The sequence below is a fragment of the Canis lupus genome, chromosome 30 (assembly GCF_048164855.1).
Source record: "Canis lupus baileyi chromosome 30, mCanLup2.hap1, whole genome shotgun sequence".
In the NCBI taxonomy this organism is placed as follows: Eukaryota; Metazoa; Chordata; class Mammalia; order Carnivora; family Canidae; genus Canis; species Canis lupus.
The window spans coordinates 20,509,689-20,533,447 of NC_132867.1; the positions used below are offsets into that span (position 1 = coordinate 20,509,689).

The window sequence follows — 23,759 nt, forward strand, 5'->3', positions numbered from 1 at the left end:
AGTAGAGCCTATAATTTGATAAAGCATATGAGTATATGGTCATATTACATTGTTAAATAGAAAGAAAGAATTAAAATGTTGCATGATCAAACGACCACCATGATCCCAATTACACAGAAAAACTTGTAACCAAAGGACAAATAACCAAAGACAAGGACAAATAACCAAAGGAGAACAGTAGCATGTTAGAGGATGATGATGTGTCAAAGTAGGTTCATCAGCAGTAAGAAAGGTACCACTGGTGGGGATGCTGAATAATGAAGGAGGCTGTGCATTCGTGGAGGCAGGGGGTATATGAAAAATCTCTGTACCTTCTCCTAAATTTTGTTGACCTAAATTTTCTATAAAAAATAAAATATGTTTAGAAAAAAAAAAATCATGGGATGCCTGGGTGGCTCAACGGTTGAACGTCTGCCTTCAGCTCAGGGCATGACCTCAGGATCTGGGATTGAGTCCCACGTCAGGCATCCTGCATGGAGCCTACTTCTCCCTCTGCCTGTGTCTCTGCTTCTATCTCTCTCTTTCTCTCTCTGTGTATCTCTTATGAATAAATAAATAAATCTTTAAAAAAAGAAATAAAAGATATAAAAAAATTTTTTAAAAAAGTCGCCAGATCATGGGGACAATGATCCACGTTCTTCTCCATTGCCTTTGTAAGACACAGAAATATTTTCCCCTGCTTTTAGCCCTGGTTTCACTGGTTAACATCACTTAATGTCGTCTTAAGGTTGTAGAACTGGAATAAACCAGTGTTCTTGCTTCTATCACCAAGAAGGAGACAATGTCACGATAACTAGGACACATTCTGACAGTTCATAAATATCTTTAAAATCTTTCTGGAAACATTAAAATATTTTGATTGGATATTATTTCCCATTAGTAAAACCTGCAAATAATTTGTTTGCTAAAATCATCTATTGCACTCCAGTTTTTAAACAACTGATCCATTTAATGATATCTAATATCTTACATGGTATGTAATATTTTCATTAAGCTTGAAGACAGATTTCTGAATGTTTTCAATCTGATTAGATGTAGTTTTTTTCAAGCAGAATCAAGCACAAATAATATACATAATTGAATCCTTTTGATATTACTTAGCCTAAGGAATTGGAGTCCCCCAAATGTTAAAATTCAGACAGATACGTACACACAAAAAGTTTTTTTCATTGTCCTGGTTACAGTCTATTTGAGAAATATTTCCTGAACAAAAGTAGAAAGTAGAAGAAAATAAATGGATTCTTAACTGATGAAAAGCATTAAAGTTAACTACTTCAAGTGAAAAATACTCTTGTCTTGGGGCACCAGGGTGGCTCAGTCAGTTGGACATATGACTCTTGATTTCAGCTCAGGTTGTGATCTCAGTGTCATGAGATTGAGCCCCACATTGGGATCTGCACTGTGTATGGTGCCTGCTTGAGATTCTCTCTTTTTCTCTCCCTTTGCCCCACCTCTACCCCCTGCCCCGTCCCCCCCTTCACCTGCACATGCGTGTGTCCTCTCTCACTGGAAAACAAAACAAAACAAAACAAAACAAAACAAAATTATTCTCTCAGCACCACATAATTTCACTTATATTTGGATTCTAAAAATCAAATTAACAAACAAAAAACAGAAACAGACATAAATAGAACAAACTGGTAGTTGCCAGAGGGGGAGTAGGAGAAATAGGTGAAAGGGGTTAAAATTCACTAACTTCCAATTATAAAATAAATAAGGCAGGGCAGGGAACCTGAGTGGCACAGTAGGTTAAGATTTGGACTCTTGGTTTCAGCTTAGGTCATGATCTCAGGATCATGAGGTCAAGTGCCCCCATCTGTCTCCGTGCTCAGTACAGCATCAGCTTAGGATTCTCTCTCCCTCTCCCTCTACCCCTCCTATTCTCACTCTAAGATAAATAAATAAATCTTTAAAAATATAGATGATAAAATGAAATAAAATAAATAAGCCACAGAGAAGAAAAGATCATTGTAGGGAATATAGTCAATAATATAATAACATTGTATGGTGTCAGATGGTAACAACAGTTATGGTGAGAATAGTCTAATGTATAGAAATGTCAAATCACTATGTTGTGCACTTGAGAATAATACATTGTATGTCTATTCTTCAATTAAAATTTAAAAATGCTAATTTCTTATTTTATTGATAATAAACAAAAATGCTTCCATATGTAATAGCTATAATAAATAAAGTTAGATAATGTGTAAAATCTAATGTCAGCAAATTAAAAAGTGGGTTACTGCAATTGCAATATCTGGTAAATTAGGGATTTTTTTCTACTTTTCTAATTTCATAAAGAGGGAAACTATATGAATTTTTTAATCTTACATATAACAACATGGTTGCGCTCTTAATTCCAAAAATTTTATGTAAATATTACCTGCCTGTAATGATACTTTTTTCCTTAAGCTCTTCTATTTCTTAATTCCCTAAAAATTTAGTCTTTTTACCTGGCTTTTTAACTTTATCTTGGATATTTAAATTATTAATAGAGGTTTTCTTTATTCCTAATAATCTTTTTCACAATAAAGTTAATTTTTTCTGATATTTATCTATATACCTATATATTAGATTATGTTTGCTAGTTGTAGCCTATGTTTACATTATATTTCTGTCCTTTTTTATATGTCTGTCTTTTGTAAGTATCATAGATTTTAAAAAATTTCAATCTGATAATTTCTATATTCTACCAGAAACTTTAATCTATTTATTGTGATTACTAGAATATTTATATGTATCTGTATGTCTCTAAATTTAATCTGTTTCACCCATTTATTATATATTTATATAAGATATTTTATAGATATATATATAAGATTATATGAGGATATGTATATATTCTCTGATTCTGGGCTCTATTTTTCCTGCCCTTTCTCTATTCCCTTTTTTATTTCTTCTTTCCAGTCTCCTTTTGTATTACTTGCTTTTGTTATTCATATATTTCTACTTTACTCCCTTGAAAGATATACAGTGAATTCCAGTATTTTAATTCTAATGCTGAAACTTTTCACATCCATACTGAAATTTAAAAATTCTTGGGATCCCTGGGTGGCGCAGCGGTTTGGCGCCTGCCTTTGGCCCAGGGCGCGATCCTGGAGACCCCGGATCAAGTCCCACATCGGGCTCCCGGTGCATGGAGCCTGCTTCTCCCTCTGCCTGCGTCTCTGCCTCTCTCTCTCCTCTCTGTGCATTCTCATGAATAAATAAATAAAATCTTTTAAAAAAATAAATACAAATTCTTATTTTTAGTTGTATATGTCTTTATTTCTCAGTTTAGGTCAGATTCTCATATTTTTGACTGCTATTTATTCTCCTTCCTGGCAATTGTCTTTCTCTAATGACTCATGTCATATACGTATATATTTTCTTTTTGGTTGTCTTATTTTCTTTCAAGGTTTTTACATCATTATGATTTCCACCAATTAATTCTGTTTTTATTTCTTGAGTATTCCTACTTTTAATTTTACTATTGTTTTCTATGTTCTGCAATTAATGGCTTCCATTGCAATTTTTTCTTAGCCAGAGACAGTGTATTTTCACTCCCTTGGGAAATGCCTCAATATTTCTGATACATCAAAATACCATTTCTATTTTCTGATTCTAGTCCTCCAGTATGTCATATATTTATTTTCCTATATTTCTTGGCTGGCATTGAATGTTGGAAAGACAGACAGCACTTGTGCTTAGTTTTCATTTTATTTTGTCTTTTGGATCCCTCCAAAGAACATACTTTCAAATAGTAACTAGGTTGCCTGTACTATTCTACCTCATGGACATTTCTCTATTACTCTCTTGGCAACACTGGACACATTTTACAATTTCTCCTTTTCTCAGCATACTTCTCTCTTGGTGCCATGATATAATACTTTGATAACTTACCTTCACCCCCTCTAAGATGCTACAGTATTTGAGGGTGTAAAGTTCACTTGCTATGAGAGTCCTGAGTCTTTTCTCTGGTCATTTCGTACAACTAATCAATTAGTAAAATCATGGAATTTTTGGCTTTCCACTCAGTTGCATTTGGATGAAACACCACAGGACAAGCTGGAGGATCTGGAATCCTTGAAGGGTGCCCAAGTCACTGAGTATTGCATTCCAGAAATGGGTACGAGGTATTTTTCTTATGGGATAAATTTTGACCAATATGAAATAAAAGGATAGGAAAGCACATAATCTTCTCCTCCTTTTCTCTGATTGAACACTCTGAGACATACATTCACCTTGAAGCCTGTCTAGATGTTCTTTCTATGGGCCAAACAGCACAGCACTGGTGCTATATGATCCATCTGATATTATACCTACTGAGTCATCTTCAGAAGTGAGTGAGTTTTGGGTTCTTTACTAAACAGTAACAACAAAAGAATGGATCAATACACATTTGTTTACTTAACTTTTTATTGTTTTTCACCCTGATACCCTAGATTCTCACTCTTTAAATAAATCATCAGTATTTTTATTTCCTTTAGGCTTTGTTATTTAAGGGATCAAGGCTAAGATATTATCTTTTTGTAGATCTTAATATATCATGTGTCCAGATATGGGGTCTGGCACATAACAAATACTCTATTAACTTTTATTCAATGTGTTCAGGGGTTGGAAGAATAGTTAAAAAGTAAAAAGAGCATCCTTCTTGCCCAGAGAATGTTTCTTTGCCCTAGATGCTAACAGGCGTGTTAAATTAATATTTTAGTTCATCTTCATAACAACACCATAAATATGGTTTTTTAACCTCCATTTGACAGATGAGAGCTTGGTGGCTTAGAGAGGTTAGCATGACCTATGTTACACAATTCATGATTGATAGAGGTGGGAATTGTGCACAAGAAATTTCATGTTCTTCTGCTATTTTAGAAGCTTAACTTTATTCCTTATGACTCTAGGTTGAAAATACATGGCTGAAAATTTTTCATAGAGAGTGACACAAAATACTCCCATGGCTTAGCAAAAGTCATTTCTGCCCCGTCTGCTGTTCTCTACTAGTTAATGTGATATATGAAAAGAAGAATCTTCGGAGAAATGGAGATATCATTTGCCATTTACTTACTGTGTGACCTTGGGCAAGTAACTGAGGTGGCATGGACTAGTGTTTTCTTAAATCTAACAAGAAGAGAATAAAAACTTCCTCAGGAATCTGTTGCCAAAATTTTAATACATGTTATAAATCTTCAATAAGTGCTTCTATCCTGTTACCATATAATGCATTTCTTGGCTCTTCTGAAATAAAGTAAAATGTGATTTTGCTCAATGTGAAATAGCGTTAGAGCAAGTGAGAGTCTAACTTAAAAACAATGAATATTTCAAAATCCATCTGTAAATGGCTCTGGACTTTACCAGATGATATTTTAGCCCCAAAATGTATCTTCCTAGTGAGGTTTTAATTATTTAAAACATCTTTGAGTTCCCTGAATGCACGCATCCATTAAACTCAAATTAGGAAATTAAAAAACTACAATGCTAAGAACTTGTGATTCTAAGTTGAATAAAGCAATCCTTACTTTTTGAGAAGCTTAGAGACAAACATGTGCTAAGTAGCTCTGCTGTAAAGCGAAGTATATTAGATCAGATATAAGTGGGAAGAACTGTGGGAGCACAAAATGGATTTTAAGCTAAGTGGGGAATCTCAGCCTCTCAAGAACACCTTCCTACCTTTTTGGACCTTGTTTTCTTCCATCTTTCAGTACTGGCTTAAAATGTATTGACTATGAAATAGATTTGAATCTGCTTGAATCACAATATGCAATGTTTCTTATGCTTATGATCATAATTATGTATTATTTCTCCCCCCATGATATCTTATTTTGGACACATTTTTAATGTGTTTTATCTCTTCACTGTTAAGACTCGATGTCTGTTGTGATGTCTGTTTGTGAAGCACAAAAAGATGATAATTAAATTGTGCTTACAAACCACATATCCCATTCTTTATATTATTTACACTTTCTAGTCTGTATTTATGTGTTCACAAATATATCTGATGAAGAAATCACTGAATGCACATTTTTCTAGTTGTATTATTGTGTGTGCATTTGTTTTTTTCCTTCATTTTAAAAAGATTTATTTATTTATTCATGACACACACACACACACACACACACAGAGAGAGAGAGAGAGAGAGAGAGGCAGAGACATAGGCAGAGGGAGAAGCAGGATCTTCCCAGGAGCCCGATGTAGGACTCGAACCCAGATCCTGGGATCACAACTTGAGCCAAAGGCAGCCACCCAACCACTGAGCCATTCAGGCCTCCCTTTTTCCTTCATTTTAAATCATACTGAAATGGTTATGTGTAGGACACATTAGAGGCATGGTTACCCCCCAAAATTGAGTATTAAGTAACCAAAATACCTTGTTGAATTTATGAACAAACACTTGTGGGAGACTTTGAAATGCATTAGAATCTAATAACGGGGTGTGACTTTTAAGCCAGAGCAGATACATGGTTCTTATCATGCAACCTGGGAGCGACTGATAGGTTGTCCCCTTACAGCTGATAAGGATGATCCTACCTTAGAAAAACTCGCTATTTTTCCTAATCACCCTTCACTACCACATTCACAATATTCTGACATCAAGTATGTGGGCTTTTCTTTTCCTCCACATCAAGCAATTCTCTGCTATAGCATCTGGGTATCCTAAAATTCAATTCAATTCTGACCCTACCTGGAGCTGCACTTGAGATACAAATGATAAACCAATGCTGATACATTTTTAACTAAGTTCCATGGTTTACATTATGATTCATATTTTTTGTTGTACAGTTCTTTGCATAATGTCACATGGCCACCATTATAGTGTCATACAGAAGAATTTCACTTTTAAAAAAATCCCTTGTGCTCCACCTCTTCATCCCTTCCCCTTCATCCCCGGAATCCTGGCAACCACTTACCATTTTCTCTGTCATTGACTCTTTTCCAGAATGTCATATAGTTAGAATCAAACAGATTTTCAAACTGACTTGTTTCACTTAACAGTATGCATTTTAGGGTCTCTCATATCTTTTCTGGCCAAGATAGATCACATCTTGTTATTGCTGAATAATATTCCATTGTATGGATATATCATAGTTTTTTTTTTTTCCCATTCACTATGGAATAACATCTTAGTTACTTCCAATTTTTGCAATTATGATAAGAACTGCTTATAAACATTTGTGTGCATATTTTTGTGTGAACTTGTTTTCAGTTCATCTGGGCAAATAACTAGAACCATGAATTGAATGCTAAAACTATGTTTAGTTTTGTAAGAAACTGTGTAAGTATCTTCCAAAGTGGCTATACTATTTTGTATTTTCTTCAGCAGTGAATGAGAATTTCTGTTGGTCCACATCCTTATCAGAATTCAGTATTGTCAGTGTAATTTTAGCCCTATCAGTATACCCTTTCTGATAAGTGTTTAGTGGTATCTTGGTACTGTTTTAATAGTGACATATAATGTTGAAAATCTTTTCATGTGCTTATGTGCCATTTTTATACCTTCTTTGATTAGATTGTTGTTCTCTTCTCGATTGGGTTGTTTATTTTCTTACTGTTGAGTTTTAAGAGTGTTTGTGTGTGTGTGTGTGTGTGTGTATTAAACAAGCCCTTTATCATATATGTACTTTTCAGATAAATTCTCCCAATCTGTGGCTTCTCTCTTCAATATCTAAAATTGTTTTTTGTTTTGTTTTGTTTTCTTTATTTTTACACAGCAGATATTTTTTCTGGAGTCTAACTTATCAATTTGCTTTTTTTTTTTTTTGGTATATAGTTTTTTTATTGGAGTTCGATTTGCCAACATATAGCATAACACCCAGTGCCCATCCTGTCAAGTGCCCCCCTCAGTGCCCGTCACCCAGTCACCCCAACCCCCTGCCTTTTTCAGTCAGTGTTTTATCTAAAAAATTTACTGTTTAATGTAAGGCCATATACACTTTCTCCTTATTATCTACTAAAAGTTTTATAGTTTTATGTCTTACATACACGTCTATGAATACAGATCTATGAGTTAATTTTTTAGTTTTTTTGTGAAAGATGTAAGATTGGTTTCTAGATTGTGTGTGTGTATGTGTGTGTGTGTAGATATCCAATTTTTCTACTACCATTTGTTAAAATTTCTCTAGTCAGTGGCCTTTGCTCTTTTTCCAAAGGTCAATTGATTATGTGTGTATAGCTATATTTCTAGGGTGTTTAGTCTGTTCCATTGACTCCTTTTTCACCAATATCACACTGCCTTGACTACTTTAGTTTTCTAGTATGACTTAAAGTTGAGTCATGTTAGTCCCCCAATTTTGTCCTTCTTCAATATTGTGTTGGCTATTTTGGCTCTTTTTCATTTCCATAGATTCATTTAAAAAATTATATCATGAAGTGGTTTGCTGGGATTTCGTTTTGGATAGCATTGAACTTAAAGATAAAATTGAAAAGAGCTATTATTTTAACAATATCAATCTTTCTGTCCATGAAAATGGCATCTATTTCCCTTTGTTTAAATATTATTTGATTTCTTTCACAGAGTTTTGTGGTTTTCTTCATATACATCTTGTACATATGTTGTTAGATTTCTACCTAATTATTTGGTTGACCTTTGTATATTAACCTTATATGTTGTAACGTTTCTGTGATCATTAATTCATTTCAGAAGTTTTTTTGGTTGATTCTTTGTGATTTATACATTTATAATCATGTAGTTTTATTTCTTCCTTTCAATCTATACACTTTTCTTTTCTTTTCTAATTTTAGCTAGGACTTTCAGTATCATATTGAATAGGATTGATAAGAGGGAGGTCTTTGCCTTGTTCCTGATCTTAGCAAGAAGCTTCTAGTTTCTCATCACTAAATATGTTAGTTGTTTTTTTTTTTTTTTTGTAGATGTTCTTCATCATGTTGAGGATGTTCCCCTCTATTCCTAGCTTTCTGACAGTTTTTATCATGTGTGGGTGTTAGATCTTATCAGATGCTTTTTCTGCATCTCTTTATAGAGTCATGTAATTTTTCTTCTTTAGCCTGTTGGTGTTATGGATTACACTAATTGATGTTTGAATGCAGAGCCAATTTTGCATTCTTGGAATAAATCTAAGTTGGTCATGGTGTATAATTATTTTCATACTCATTTTGATTCATTTTTTCAATACTTTGTTAATGATTTTGCATCCATGTTCATGGGAGATATTGGTCTGTTAATTTTCCTTTATTGTAATATCTTTGTCTGTTTTTGGTAGGGTAATGCTTGCCTCACAGAATGAGTTTGAGAAGTGTTCCCTTTGCTTCTGCATTCTCAGAGAGATTTCAGAGAATTGGAATGATTTGTTTCTCAGATGTTTGGTAGAATCTAGCAATGAAACCATCTGGGCCTGAGGTTTTCTTTTTTAGAAGGTTAATGATGATTGATTATAGATTAAATTTTATATATATGTTATATTTAATATATATATATTTCAAATGATCTATTTCTCCTTATTTAATTAGTTTTAGTAGATTGTGACTTTTAAGGAATTGGGGCATTTCATCTAAGTTACCAAAGTTGTGGGCATAGAGTTTTTCATAATATTACTTTATTTCCCTTTTAAGATCCATGGATTGATAGTGATAACTTTTTCATTTCTTATGCTAGTAATTTGCATCTAGTCTCTTATTTTCTTAATTAGCCTGGTTAGGAGATTATCAATTTCATTGATCTTTGCAAAGAGCTAACTTGGTTTCTTTGATTTCCTTTATCAGTTTTGTGTTGTCAACTTCATTAATACCTGCTCTAAATTTTATTACTTCTTTTCTCTTGCTTAAATTTAATTTGCTGGGTTACTTTTTCCTGATTTTTTAAGATAGAGACAGAGATTGTTTATTTTAGCTTTTTCTTCTCTTCTAATATATGCATTCTCTCCTATAATTCTCTGCAAAACATTGTTTCTGGCATCCCACAAATGTTCATGGATTATATTTTTATTTCCATTTAGTACAAAAAAATTTAAATTTCTCTCGAGATATCTTCTTCGATACATGTGTTATTTAGAAGTGTATTGTTTAATCTCCAAATATTTGGAGGTGTTCCAGCTACCTTTCTGTTATTAATTTTTTTTAATTTCCAAAGAACACTTTGTATATCGTTTATTGTTTTAAATTTGTTAAGGTGAGTTTCACGGCCAGAATGTGCTTTGTTTACATGAATGTTTCTATAGAAATGTAATTTTTTAAATGTGTATTTTTTTTGTTTGATAAAGGGAGAGAGAGAGAGAAAGAGAGAAAGAGAGAGAATGAGCTAGGAGAGGGAGAGAGGGAAAGGGAGAGAGAATCCTCAAACAGACTCCCCACTGAGTACAGAACCTGATGTGAGGCTTGATAACAGGATGCTGAGATCACGACCCAAGCAGAAACGAGTGTCAGATGTTCAACTGACTGAGCCACCCAGGTGTCCCGGAATGTAATTATTTTTTAACACTGTGGAGCATGAAGCATGACAAAGATCTTGAGACCCATCATTGTAAGTAGTACAACATTAAGCTTCTGATAGTGCTAATAAACCCTGTTGAACTAAAATGAAAAAAATTAAAACTAATGGAATTTGTAAACCTGGTGAATTATTTTAAATTAAATAACCAACATAGAATGTGGAGAAATAATTTATTGAATTTCTTGAATTCATGAATGTATTGTGGCTACCTGTCACAGTCAGTTTAGGCTTATGTATAGCGATTAAGAACAAGGAACTTAATCCCATGGAAAAATTGTGGAAACAGTGCAAAAACAACAACAAAATAAAACAAAACAAAAAAACCTTAAAATTATCCTACTTGAAAGTTAAGATAGCTAAACTCTGTTTTCATAAAATAGCAAAAGTCATTGTTTCAGGGCTGCTGAGAGTTCATTCTGTGGTGGTTCTGCTTGCAGTGGTTCCAGAAACAAAAGCTTTCAGGCATTTGGAAGTTGCACACTGAGAGATTTGTGAGTTATACGTGGGACAAGGATAGCATCTGCCATCTGCCACAGGAATGAATCATCAACAAGGTTGTTTGTGCTAAAGTAAGTAAGCTACCCAAACCCTAGCTAACCAATATGCCAAATGGAGCTTGGAATGATGAGATGATGTACAAGGTAAATGAGATTGTGATTACGATTTTTTAAAATTAAAATGTATGTAGGCTCCACTTGACCTAAATATCCAAGCACTTTCTTTTATAATGTCCATTTTCTTTCTGGTTCTATGGTTTTACATTCTCCTCTATATACTCCCTCTGCATTTCAGAGGGATTTCATATTTAATAATATTGATTTAATACTGCATAAATAAAAAAATAACTGAATCTCCTTTAACAATCTCCTTTAAAAATAATTGAATCTCCTAATAAATGCAGTCTCTATTGAATTTTGTTCTGCTTAAATTCATTGCATCTTAATTTTTGAGAATAATAGTTATATTTTTTCAGTATGAAAAAGGAAAAATAATAAATTAAAAGTTTTTATTTTATAAGTGTTATACAGAAGGTTTTACAATAAAATTATGTATTTGTAATTAGGATTTGGAAACTTTCTTTTAAATTTAATTGAAGCAACTTTACTTAATTTTTGAAGCTAATATTATATATTGTGTTTAAACAGAAAATTTGGTAATACATTTATTGTGTTACCTTGTAATAAAACATTTTAATAAAATATTTTCAATTACTATTTTAGATAATGAACAAATATAATTATTTCCCTCTAATTCTCAATACTTTAAAATATTTTCATTATTATATAAATTAATACTACTATAAAATATTAAACTCACATATTTCAATTTTTGGAGCTTATATTTGTTACTTCAGTACAATCATATTTTTATAACCTCAGATGAATAATCAGCATTTTTATAGCTGTTTAAAGTGGAGTATGTAAAAATTCACTTGGCAAGTATCAAGCAATTGATTTTCAAAAACCTTTAAAATTCATTATATATTTTTATCAGATGTAGTTTAAATTTTTGTAACATTCTCACACAATAAAATGAATCTTCAACTTTTATTTCTCAATGAATAATTTCAACATTAGAAGTATGTTGAGATAAGCAGTTTGCTGATTTGGTTCCTTTTGATTGCAAATTCTTTTAAATATATGTTAAGAAACTGTATTACAAGGATGTGTGTGTGTGTGTGTGTGTGTGTGTGTTTTACTCTGGTAAAAAGAAATATGACAATTAGATTGTTTTGCTAAAAAAATAAAATATTCTCAACAAAGTTATCATTACAGTATTCTTTCTAGAAGCTCTTCAAAATCTTAGGGAAAGCAGATTTATGAGAGTGAACTTTTAAGATAAGTCAGCATTTTTTATTTAACTAAAACTCTTCAGTTATCAACACAGTCTGGGCACACAGTTTTACTGAAAGGCATTTACTTTGATCCTTCAAAGGGCTTATTGTGCCTGATTAATCCATATATTCCTTTGGTCATAACCATTCTCATTAAAATACAGACGGCTAGAGGATTCACAAAAAAGTACTGTGAAAAGAGAAAACCAATTCTTAGATAAGAAAGGTTCCTCAATTTAAATATGCTATATACACTTGTAGTAAAAAGTCTGTCTTCGTGAGTCACTGTGAAAAATCAACCATAAAAATGAATTTTCCTTTTTGCTTAAGATATGTTTATATAAAGTATTCTTTTGATGGAGAAAAAAATATCTGTAGCTTTATTTATATACTCCCCAAACATCATAAGATGTAAAAGAAAAAGCTAAGACTTCTAATCACAAATGTAAAATGAAAAATGCTTTAATAATGCAAAATGAATTATTATTTATCAGTGAATTTTGTCAGGTAATTTCATCCACTTCTCCACTCACATTGGACAGAAAGACTTCCTTTTAAAAACTGACAAAACTACTTTAATAGTCTGACAGCATTTGGGTTATTTCAACAAAGAAAGATGAAATAATGTATTACCAGAGCTCCTATTGAGGATAATTAGTATTTTCATAAAAAACAAAACAAAACAAAAAAAGTAACAAAGTGAAATTCCAAGCTATTTTCTACCATGTTCCTACAGGGAAAGAAAAGTTAACTTCAGTTGGTGACTTTGCTCATACATATATGTATGTCATTGCTTTGTATACATCAACAATGAAAAAAAGTGCAATGAAAGATTTTCTAGTGATATTTTAAAGCAAATATCCAAAAGACTCCTTCCTTTCTTAAACTGGAGATAAGTTCACCTTTGACCTATAACTTAAAAGAATAAGAAATGAAGGAAATTATTATTTTCACTGATTCCCTTCCTTAAAACACAAGACAAGTGACTACTGTTTTTTGTTTTTCCCCTAGCAGGAGACTTTGCAGAACCAAATGTTAATAATCTGAAATATTCAAAAAGTTTTTTGAAATATCTTAAAGTTTGAATATATATATATATATATATATATCAGATTTCAATATATATAGATTTAGAACATACATAATATATAGAGTATAGAATAGGATATGCATATATAATAACTCATTTCTATTACTTACAAGACAGCTATTCTTCCCTAATTTTCAAAATATAAATAACATTTACATTGTTATTTTTCAAGAAGTATGACATTAAGGCCAATCTCTACATTGCTTCAATTTGTGCCCTGTGCAAGGGCACACTTTAAATGGTACATAGGAGCTGAAATTCAGCTTGTGTTGATCACAGAATCAGGAGGGTAGGAATGGAGATAATGGCACCCAAAGGTAAAGAAATCTTTTAAAAATTGACATGGCTTTATATATAAGTGAATCACATTCCTGTATAATATCATATATGTTTTCAAAACTAAGAGAATGCAGGTCATGTATTAATACCTTTTATTTTTATGCTTTATATTTATATTGACTTTTAAGAAAAGTTATTATTTGAAATGTTTGTATCTTTCTTCTCACTTTTGGTCATAAGTTTCAGTTCACATCTTTTACTTATAGAAAATATGAAAAGTAAGATGACTGCTATACCAGCTAGTGCCAGTGCTATACCAATTTTCAAAGGATGAATCATATTCTTATGCATTGTGAAAGAGCCACTGTCCTTTGCTTCCCAAGTAGTGCCTGTTGACCTCACAGTCGCCTCTTCTCAAGAGCTCACAGACATTTACTGATCTGACTACTGAAAGGTTTGCAAGTCACGAGAAGCCTGTAGGATCCTACTCTAGAGCTAGTGCCTGTTTTGATGATGTTAGCCTGAATAACATCTTTAAGAGATTGAAAAAAAATGCAGAGAAATGTGGAAAAAGTGACAGAAATTTTTGGAGATGTCCTTACCTTTATGCACCGCATTCTGTCCACATTCACATTCTGCTTTGCTTATACTCCATTCTCTCAGGCCTCAAGGTCTATGTTCTTAATTCTCCTACAACCTAAAATTAAACCAACCCTCTCCTGAGCCATAAAACTCTGTCCAAAGGTAGCTTCCTATAAGGGAGTCTCTATTTTTGGATGTTTGGTTTCTGAGCATTTTTAAACCTCACCTTTTTCCCTTCCTCTTTTGCTCCACATCTGGACAAGCTGATGAGAAAGCCCGGGTGCTCATTCTTTTGGTACCAGGAGGAGTTTCAAACTACTGCAAACCCTTTCGGTGCACAGGAACCCTTCTCATGCCCCACTCATTATTCCAAGCAAGTCCCCTTTTTTTGCTCTTTCAAGCCACTTTTGGATCAGTTTGGGGGGCTGCTTTGCTTTCACAGAGCCTCATCATGTAAGTAATAAGACCTTTCATACCTTTTTGGTGTGTATGTGGCTTCAACAGTCTTGACATCTAAACTATATTTTGGGTAGGAGTTCATCCTATTCCTAGAGAGCAGCTATACCTCTTTTTTTTTTCTAGTCTTAGCTGAAATAACTTCTTTTCTGAAAAGTTGTAAACAACGTACAGAGTATCTCCCACTCCCACACCACACAGTTATGAAGCTTATTCTCTATACAATGTATCCTTTCTCCCTCAAAATTTGTGTACAAATTTGCAATTATTGTTTTTATCTATTTATGTGCTTGTAGTATTATATATATAATATATATATTATATATATATATAATCTCTTCTTATGTCTAATCAGGAACTCAGTATCTTATTGCCTTAAATTCTACTTCATAAATTTCTTTCAAGTGGTGACGTCCTCTGTGTCTTCTTGAAGTAAGATCTAGATGACTTCTCTTCTAGATTACTAAAGTGCTTACCTAGTTGGTCTTCCTTACCACCATCAGAACCTTCTGATCCACCAGTCATAGTTATATATATTTATAACATAAACTTTATATTGTAAATTTTTTAGGTCTTCCATCTGTCTAAAATTCTTTTTTTTAAAGATTGTATTTGTTTATATGACAGGGAGAAGCAAGCAGGGAAACGGCAGTTAGAAGAAGGAGAAACAGGTTCCCCCCTGAGTAGGAAACCCGACATATCCTCGATGCCAGGACCCCAGGATCATGACCTGAGTGGAAAGTAGATGCTTAACTGACTGAACCACCCAGTTGCCCCTCTCTAAAATTCTTTAATGGTTCATCATATTTATATTTTATTATACTTTATTTCTTCCATCTTTAACTATATCTGACTCTTATAGTATTGTTAAGTAAAAATACATGCATACTTTAAGGCTTTTAGGGTATATTTTAAATTCATATCTTTTCCATTGCCTTCAAGGCTCTAAATAATCAGGAGCCTGCTTCTTTCTGGGAACTCAACTTACACTGCTCTTCCTCAAGTTTCAGCCACATCAACCACCTTTCCGTTTGTGAGATGTGCAAAGCTTCCTTCAGCATAAGGTCTCTCTACACAGTTACTTACTTTGCTCAGAAGGTTCTTAAAATTTGTATATGGCCAGCTCCTTCAATTGTCACCTTCCCAAGGTAGCCTTCCCTGACTTCCCAACCTAATAAAGCACTCTACCCCACCATCCTTCACTCTCATAAGACCTTAATCCATTCTTAACCTTGGAAACTTCACTTTGAAGTGTCTTTATTCAGGACACTTGGGTGGCCCAGCGGTTGACCATCTATCTTCTACTCAGGTTGTGATCCCAGGGTCCTGGGATGGAGTCCCACATTAGGCTCCCTATAGGGAGCCTGCTTCTCCCTCTGCCTATGTTTCTGCCTCTGTCTGTGTCCTTAATGAATGAATAAATAAAATCTTTAAAAAAAGGGTCTTCATTCCAAATACTTTCTGAGTTCTGCTCTAAGTGTTCTCAGATTCATCTCCTTTAACAAGTAGGAGATAAGCACCGTAAGAGTAGAGACTGTGTCTTCCCCAATACCCTATTCTATCCATAACACAAAATGGGTAGCCTGTAGCAGGATCACAATAAATAAGTGTTGACTGAAAGATTAGAATTTGAATTCAAATTCCTGAACCATATGTGAAAATCCCTCAAAGGAGAAGGAGCTCTTCAGGTTGCCGCTTGAGAGTCCATGTGGCAGTATCCTTATTATCTTAAATTAGCTATTTCCCATGTGTGTATTCAAAGCAATACAAAGAAGACCAGTTGTTTTTTTGTTTGCTTTTTTTTTTTTAATATTGAAAATACTGTTTTTTTTTTTTTTTTTTAAATTGTAATGTTTGTATTTCAGGATGCGTTTTAACTACTGATTAGCATAGTGTAAGATTTTGCTATTAATACCTTGTATGTTTGACATCCTCTTTTCATTTTAGTGAACAGAAAAATTACATCACAGAGATGTGAAATCTTTCATTGTTTCCATTTAAGTGTTAAAGGATTCTTTTTAAATTCAATAATTCAGAAATTGTTATGTCAACAATTTCTTAGTAAGAATGGTGTGGTTCTAAAAGATCCTGAACTCTATCATTAAGCTTTTTCTCTTTAAATAAACTGTTGATGATATGTTGGATATGCATTTAATGAAGTAATACACATTTAAAAAAAAATCTCACTATTCTTACTCTCGGACAAGAAACTCTCAGAAATTATGTGACTTTATGTTTTTTTGTTTGTTTGTTTTTTTACTTTATGTTTTTAAGTGGATGAAACTATTAAACATATTTCACATATTACAATGTCCTTTTAAACGCTGTCATTTGATGTCATATAGGAAAATAACAAAATATTTTTATTGTATTCTCTATCCATAATTCAGTGATCTAGGCTAAATATGCATTACACATGCAGACATATATGGGAGATGCATCTGTAGGATGCATAATTAATGAGTGAAATTTAAGCAGAAATTGCACATGGCATGCTTAATAACATAAAAGGTGATACAAAATAAGCAAAACTCCTAGAAAAATAAAATTCCTCTTTGATATTATCTATCACCAAATATTGAATCATACTAAGTTATTAAAAAACAAACCAACAGGCTCTTCTTATATTCACTTTTAGCCATTCCACAATTCTAACAGATTATATATTTTTAAAGTTCATTTTTGTACTTTGTTCTTGGCAACCGGATGCCTCTTTTAAAAAAGATGTATTGATTTTATAAGCAAATGCATTGCTTTGGGAAGGATATTTGAAAAAGTGTCAAGGAGGAAATGAACTCCATGGGGAGAACTGCTAAAATCTGTCAGGTGATGTTTGGGCTAATGCATATTTCCTAATATCACATAGAAGTGAGTTAAGCATCAAACAGAAATGAAGCATATCAAGTAATAGGAGAAATACATCATATTAGGAGAATGATTAGGAATAATCTCTAGCTGCATTTTCACAGATCCTAATATTTATTTATATATGAAACTCTGTGAGTAGACATTACTAAGAATTATTGTATCATGAAGTAAGTAGAAAAAGTACAGATATTCCACTGCACTTCATATTTAATTTTGCTTCTGATGGATCCCCATTAAATGCTAAATGATTAGCTAAATATTTAGATAGTTGAAGAAAGCTATCCTTTAAAGGGGTTCTTTACAAGATTGCTGATAATTTTTAAATGGGGGATAATAGATAATAGAGAATGTTATACATATAGCCATTAAATGAGTTTTCTTGTATGTTCATAGAGTCTGTGAAGGCAGGGGCACATACTGAAGAAATAGAGCAGATGTTGGCAGACTTTCCACTTATAGCACTCAGCTCTTATAGCACATCTCAGCTCTTCTATCAATCAGGAAACTTGGTTGTAAAGAAACAAGAAAAAAAAAAAAACTTTTGAGCCATCTTAAGTAAAGACCATTTTTTTTTTTTAAATACTAATGAATCTTGGGACTCTTCTTACTCAAATTACAGCTGGGTTGCTTAGCAAATGAAACATCAGACAGCTGTTCTCTACCTCCTACTCTGGGGCCACATATCTTTTTCCTTTCTGTTCTCTTTTCAATCCCATCTCTACATACCACTTTCCTCTGCAGAAGACTTACTTTCTACACTGGAGAATGTGGTTTGCATGTGGCAGAGGGAGGAGATTATGTTGCCTTCAAGGTACACTACTATCTCACAGAGTTTTCTAACTCCAGATCTCCATGTTGTTTGGTTAGATGCTGTGTGCTCATTCAGAATACCACCTGCATTCTTTTTTTCACGTTCCTTCCTCTCCTGGAGAGATTAAAAAGTAAAGAACATAATTTCTCACTTTCTTTTATTTTAAGGGCTGCCATGTAACACAAGGAAACACAAAGTGAAATCTAATTGAGACTGATTGAAAAACTTTGCTTTTGGAAAAGGACATCCTTACTTTCTTCTTCTCCTTCTTCTTGCCTGAGATGCAAGCTTAATGCTGGGAAGGAAGAGCACCTGGGGACATTTGTAAGGTACACTTCCTCCCAGTTTGAGTCAATAATTTATCTATGACTCAGTCATTCACAGCTAGAGAATTAGGTTCTTATACTACATATGACTTCCTTGTTCAAACTCAGCAGAGTAAGAATGGATGTGAGTGGAAAAGAAATAATGGCTAGCACTAATAAGCTCAACATTTGTGATCATTTTTCTTTGATCCTGCAGGCATCATTGATTATTTACCAGTTTGCAAATGACAAGAATGATATTCCCCCAGCCATGTGAGATTGTAAATATTACATTATTGGGAAGATAGTGTTTTGAGAGAGAAAATTTGGCAAAATACTAATTAAGAAAGATTGCTAGTGAGAAAACTAAGTACTTTGCTTTTCTGTATATCAGTGTAAACCTTTAATACTGCAGAACATTAAACCTACAGGTACAAAAAGAAAGTCATCATGATGATTAGTACATTGGAGTTTTTTTTGGAACTCAAATATAATTTTAGATTCTAGAAGAATATAATCCATTCATATATTTAACATTTACTGAGAGCTGATAATAACCCATTCTCTGTGCTTATCGACTGGCCTTTGCCCTGAAGGAGTTTAGTTTATTAATAGAAACATATATCATTAATAATAATATTGTAAAAATTATACTAATAATATGGTTAGTCACTATAAAGTAATTAATTTTATGTGCATGTCGAAAACTGTTCACAGAAATACTCTTGAATTGACTTCCTAAGGCAGAAAGAATCGTGGGATAGAGAGGTGTTGGGTTTGGGGGGAGGACCAGCAAAGGCATTCTAGGCAAAAGCGACAACATATATAAGGTTTAATGACCTGAAGTTACTCTGTGATAGGGACCTGGCAGTCAGTTTATTTACCCCTACGTTAGACTGAAAGTTAGGGCGTAGCAGAAAACCAGCTGGAAAATTAGGTTGGTGCTAGACTGCAAAATACTTGAAGGTCTTGCTGAAGAGGGTTAATTAACTCTTTTACTGTTCGCAGTGGGGAACATTAGAGACTTTAAAAATTTCAAGAGACATAACATAAATAGATCAAAGCTTTTAGAAGAGGGCTGTGTTAGTCATTTGTTCTCGGTTTCATATACTGCTTCATCTGCGCTCTTGGCATAACAGTGGAGGCTGCACATTTTTCCCATACTCCCTTGCCTAGTCACTTATGGCTAGGTTCAGTCAATGCACTAGGGGAAGATTTGGGGATGGAAAGGAAATTTGAAGAGTAGGTGTTCCTCACATATTCCTTCTTCAGGCAACATTTCTTAGAGAAGCTGTACCTCTTCTACTTTGCTAGCTCTCACCACACCAACTATGTTTCCATGTTTGCAGCAGCTGACAGGCACATCTGCTCCAGCCCCTCCATTCACTATGAGGTCTGAAACTGGTACCACTACCTCCTCCCTATGTTTCTTCAGCTCTAAGAGTGGTAGTAGCCTCCAGTAGTTGTTAAAAGTGGAGATTTCCTAATTCTTCCCTAATTGCCCTTTTCCTGTTATAAAATTCTGGAATTAACTTTCCATATTAAATACCCTCCATTGAATTACCTGGCATGAATTTGTCTACCTAACTGTACTCTGATAAATTAAAAAGAAAATTTAAGATACCTCTGGAAGGAAATAGGTTTAAATTCTTTGTTATTACTTTTAAATGCCTTTGAATGAGTGATGTAGTAAGCAATATCTTACATGAAAGTGATGTCATGGGAATGACGCCAGTGATAAATTGGGGCATTTAATCATTGGAAGTTCAAAAATATATTTCTTTCTCTTTTTGCCAATCTTTCCATTAAAGCCTTGCACAGCCTAACTTATATTTTAATAGCAACTGATACTACTTGGGCAATGTCAATACAAAGAGACAAAATAAGACTATCTTATTTCCTTGTTTTCTTCTATGTATTTTTTATATCAATCTTTTTTTTTTACAGAGATCCAAAAAAAGCTTGAGGAAGTTGTTTATAATTTAAAACCTTGAAGTCATTAAAAATTTAATGTCTCAGTGGTTAAAACAGACAAGTTAATTCAAGCTCACCTGGCTTTGTTTTCAAGACAAAAATATTTGTTCCAGTTGCAATGCAGGTGTAATATAAACACATCAGTAGTGACAACATATTTTGCACCTATCTTTTAAGTCAGTATTGTCACCACTGTATTTATAAAGTGAATTTAGGAACTTTCCCACAGAGAAGGCAGGTGAGGTTGATAGACAATAGGAAGGAAGTAATTTGTGCCAAGTTAGATATGTAATTGGTTTAAAAATAGAATTTGTACTAATCATTTTGTTGCTAGTAACTTTTATCAAATTGATTAAGTATAAGCTCATTCATAAACATTGAAGGTATATAGGAACATTTATTTTAATCCTTTGCTTTAAAAAAAACATTATTTGACTTCTCTGAAATATAGTAATGTTTTTACTTTAAATTACCTTTAAGTTCCTTAGAAAATGATATGGCTCCCCTCTCTGATAGTAACACATCTTTCTTCATATTATGTAAATAAAGAAGTTTAAATGTGAGATCAACATGGAGTATGGATTGTTAGAAGCATCGGTAAATTTATCTCCATTAAACTTTAAACAATTATTTAATGTGAAATATTTCTAAAGTATCTCAGTAATTCATTTCCTAAAGTGATATCAATCCCAGAGCACACAATAGAGTATTATAAATTTTAATCAGATGTCCTTTAGATTTCTAAGCCTATCAGTTAAATCTAAAGATTGCCTTGGAAAAAATGCTTAAATGTCCTAAACATTTCCAAATTTCCTTGATGCATACCCACCAGAACTGACTGTGTGGTACTTGAAAGAAAATTCTTCAAGTATACAACTTTGCATTTAGACTCTGACATTTGTATAAGATGATGGTAGGATTGGCCAACTCTCAGAGTATTTTCATTTTTGTTTTCTGTATCAATAATGGAATGATAGTGTTATGTTTATATATAATAATCATGTTGCAAATTTTATGGGCTAGCAAAATACATGAACAAAGAAAGAAGTACAGTTTTGATCATGGAACCTGACTGTAAAAGTTAGACAGATGTTCCTGCCTTCAGGTTTAAGTAATACTGGTAAATTGTACACCAATAAAAAGAGAAAAACTTAACTGACATAAATCCCCAAAATATGCTCTATAAACATAAAAACATCTTAAACTGCTATGTACACACACACGTACATCTGTATCTATATGTATTGATTTTTGTGTGTGTGTTGTATGTATACAGTTTACAGGCTGCTCAATTTTCCCTCCTAATTAGTTTACCCTCAATATATTTTAAATTCAAAGTATAGACAGGAAGTCCTTTTACCTTCCATGCAGTTATAAAGATGTGGTGAACTTTTTATGCCATCCAAGCAGTCATTCGTATTTAGAACATTTTCTGAGACTGAGAGACAGCAATACTAATTCAGTGATTAATAATTCAATATCAATAATGCTAATAGACTCTTTTAGTGATGAAATATTGCTACCTTGGAATCTCCTTTCTTCAACTGATTTAAAAATGACAGCCATGTCTTTAATCACAAAATATTTCAAGCCAGTGGATATTTCCTTTAAATGAAAGATTTTTCCTAATGATCATTAGAGGAATCTAAGTAGATCCATACAAGTATGTACAAAACCCAGCAGGTATTTGTACACTGTGATTGATGAGGCACTGTAGGTTATTATTCCCCAAAGACAGCAGACCCCGTTTATGTTGCTCGCTGGTACATGCCAGCAATTAACAGTGCCTAATATGACATAGGTGCTTAATCAAAACATTTTGAATTGATGTGTAACATATTTCCTCCAATTTTTGTCCCATACTAGATTTTATGACTGACATGAGTCAACATAGGGGGAGTCAGGGGGCCATAACTCCACTCCATTTGTTCTGACTTATAATGGGCCATCAGTGACTTTGTCTTGAATGATCAAGGGATGGACATATAGACAATACAAGTATTATTACAAGCTGCACATGGCTTCCACAGCTAAGGGAAACAAATCCCTCAGAAACCATTTTGATTTATTTGAGGGTAAATAATTATTAAAACTGATTTTTCATTCTTAGTCTAGTGTTCTTTATAGAGAAGAAAACTGATCTTGAAACTTCAAATCAGAACATTAGAAAGTCAAGCCTCATATAGTCATAATTCTCTTCAACTTGAGGTTGAAGACTAAGATGGAAATTTTTACCTCAAAAATTTCAGTTTACTTTATAAAAACAGGAACTTGTTATATGGTGGTGCTTTATTTTCACAAATGTATCTATTCTCCAGCACCAAATAGTTAATCCCCATTATTAACAATTTTGTGTTTGTGAATTTGCCTACTTAAGCCTAACTAACTCAATATTTGGAGTGTTTTGTGGTCATTTGTGGACATTCCACATACATAGAACAGTGAAAAATTTGTGTGACCTAATGCACATGTTTCCAGCTGGGATCCAACAAGGCCATTCTGTCTTCTTGTTTCAGCTTTCATATAAACGTGTCCTTTTTGGGTTATAATTAGTGTCACATTTTTGTTTGTTTTTGTTTCTTGTTGTTTTTGTTGATGGTGATTCCAGCTGTTTAAGATGGCTTCTAAGTACAGTGCTGAGGTACTGTGTAGTTTTCTTCAATGCCATAGAGTATGATGTATCTTACAGAGAAAATAGTATGTTTAGGTAAGCTTCACTGAGGCATGAGTTAACATGTTGGCAAAGTTCAATGTTAATGAATCAGCAGAATGAATTAAATAAGGTGTCTCTAAAGACAAACTCACATAAAACAGGGTTACGTATTGATAAATTGATAAAATGTTTATACCAGAGTTTTCCAAAAACCAACCCTGTATTTCCCCTAGGAATGAGGATTCAGTATTCACTAATTCGGTTTTCTTGGTGAATTTATAGAAAATAACTACTGTAGATAATGAGAATCAATTCTATAACATTTCTTCATCCTGGGACTCAAATAACATTAAGTTCTTGCCCCCCCCATACACTCATGTGGAAACATAAATACATGCACATACACTTACTCTAGGAATACAAATTTATTCAGTATTTTTACCATAGCTATAAGAAGATTTAATATCTACATCTCAGCATAATT

The 23,759-nt window shown here is 33.2% G+C and overlaps 1 long non-coding RNA gene across 15 annotated transcripts in view; it reads left to right on the top strand.

Moving 5' to 3' along the window:
• Nucleotides 1-23,759, top strand: part of LOC140621501 (uncharacterized) — a 271,826-nt gene that overhangs the window by 235,605 nt on the left and 12,462 nt on the right. For 12 of the 15 annotated variants that reach the window (XR_012021229.1, XR_012021218.1, XR_012021226.1 and 9 more), the window contains 2 exons: nucleotides 10,861-10,992; nucleotides 18,511-18,672. This is a non-coding gene — a long non-coding RNA (uncharacterized lncRNA). The remainder of the gene's footprint in view (nucleotides 1-10,860; nucleotides 10,993-18,510; nucleotides 18,673-23,759) is intronic. The other 3 variants (XR_012021219.1, XR_012021224.1, XR_012021225.1) reach the window with 1 other exon arrangement.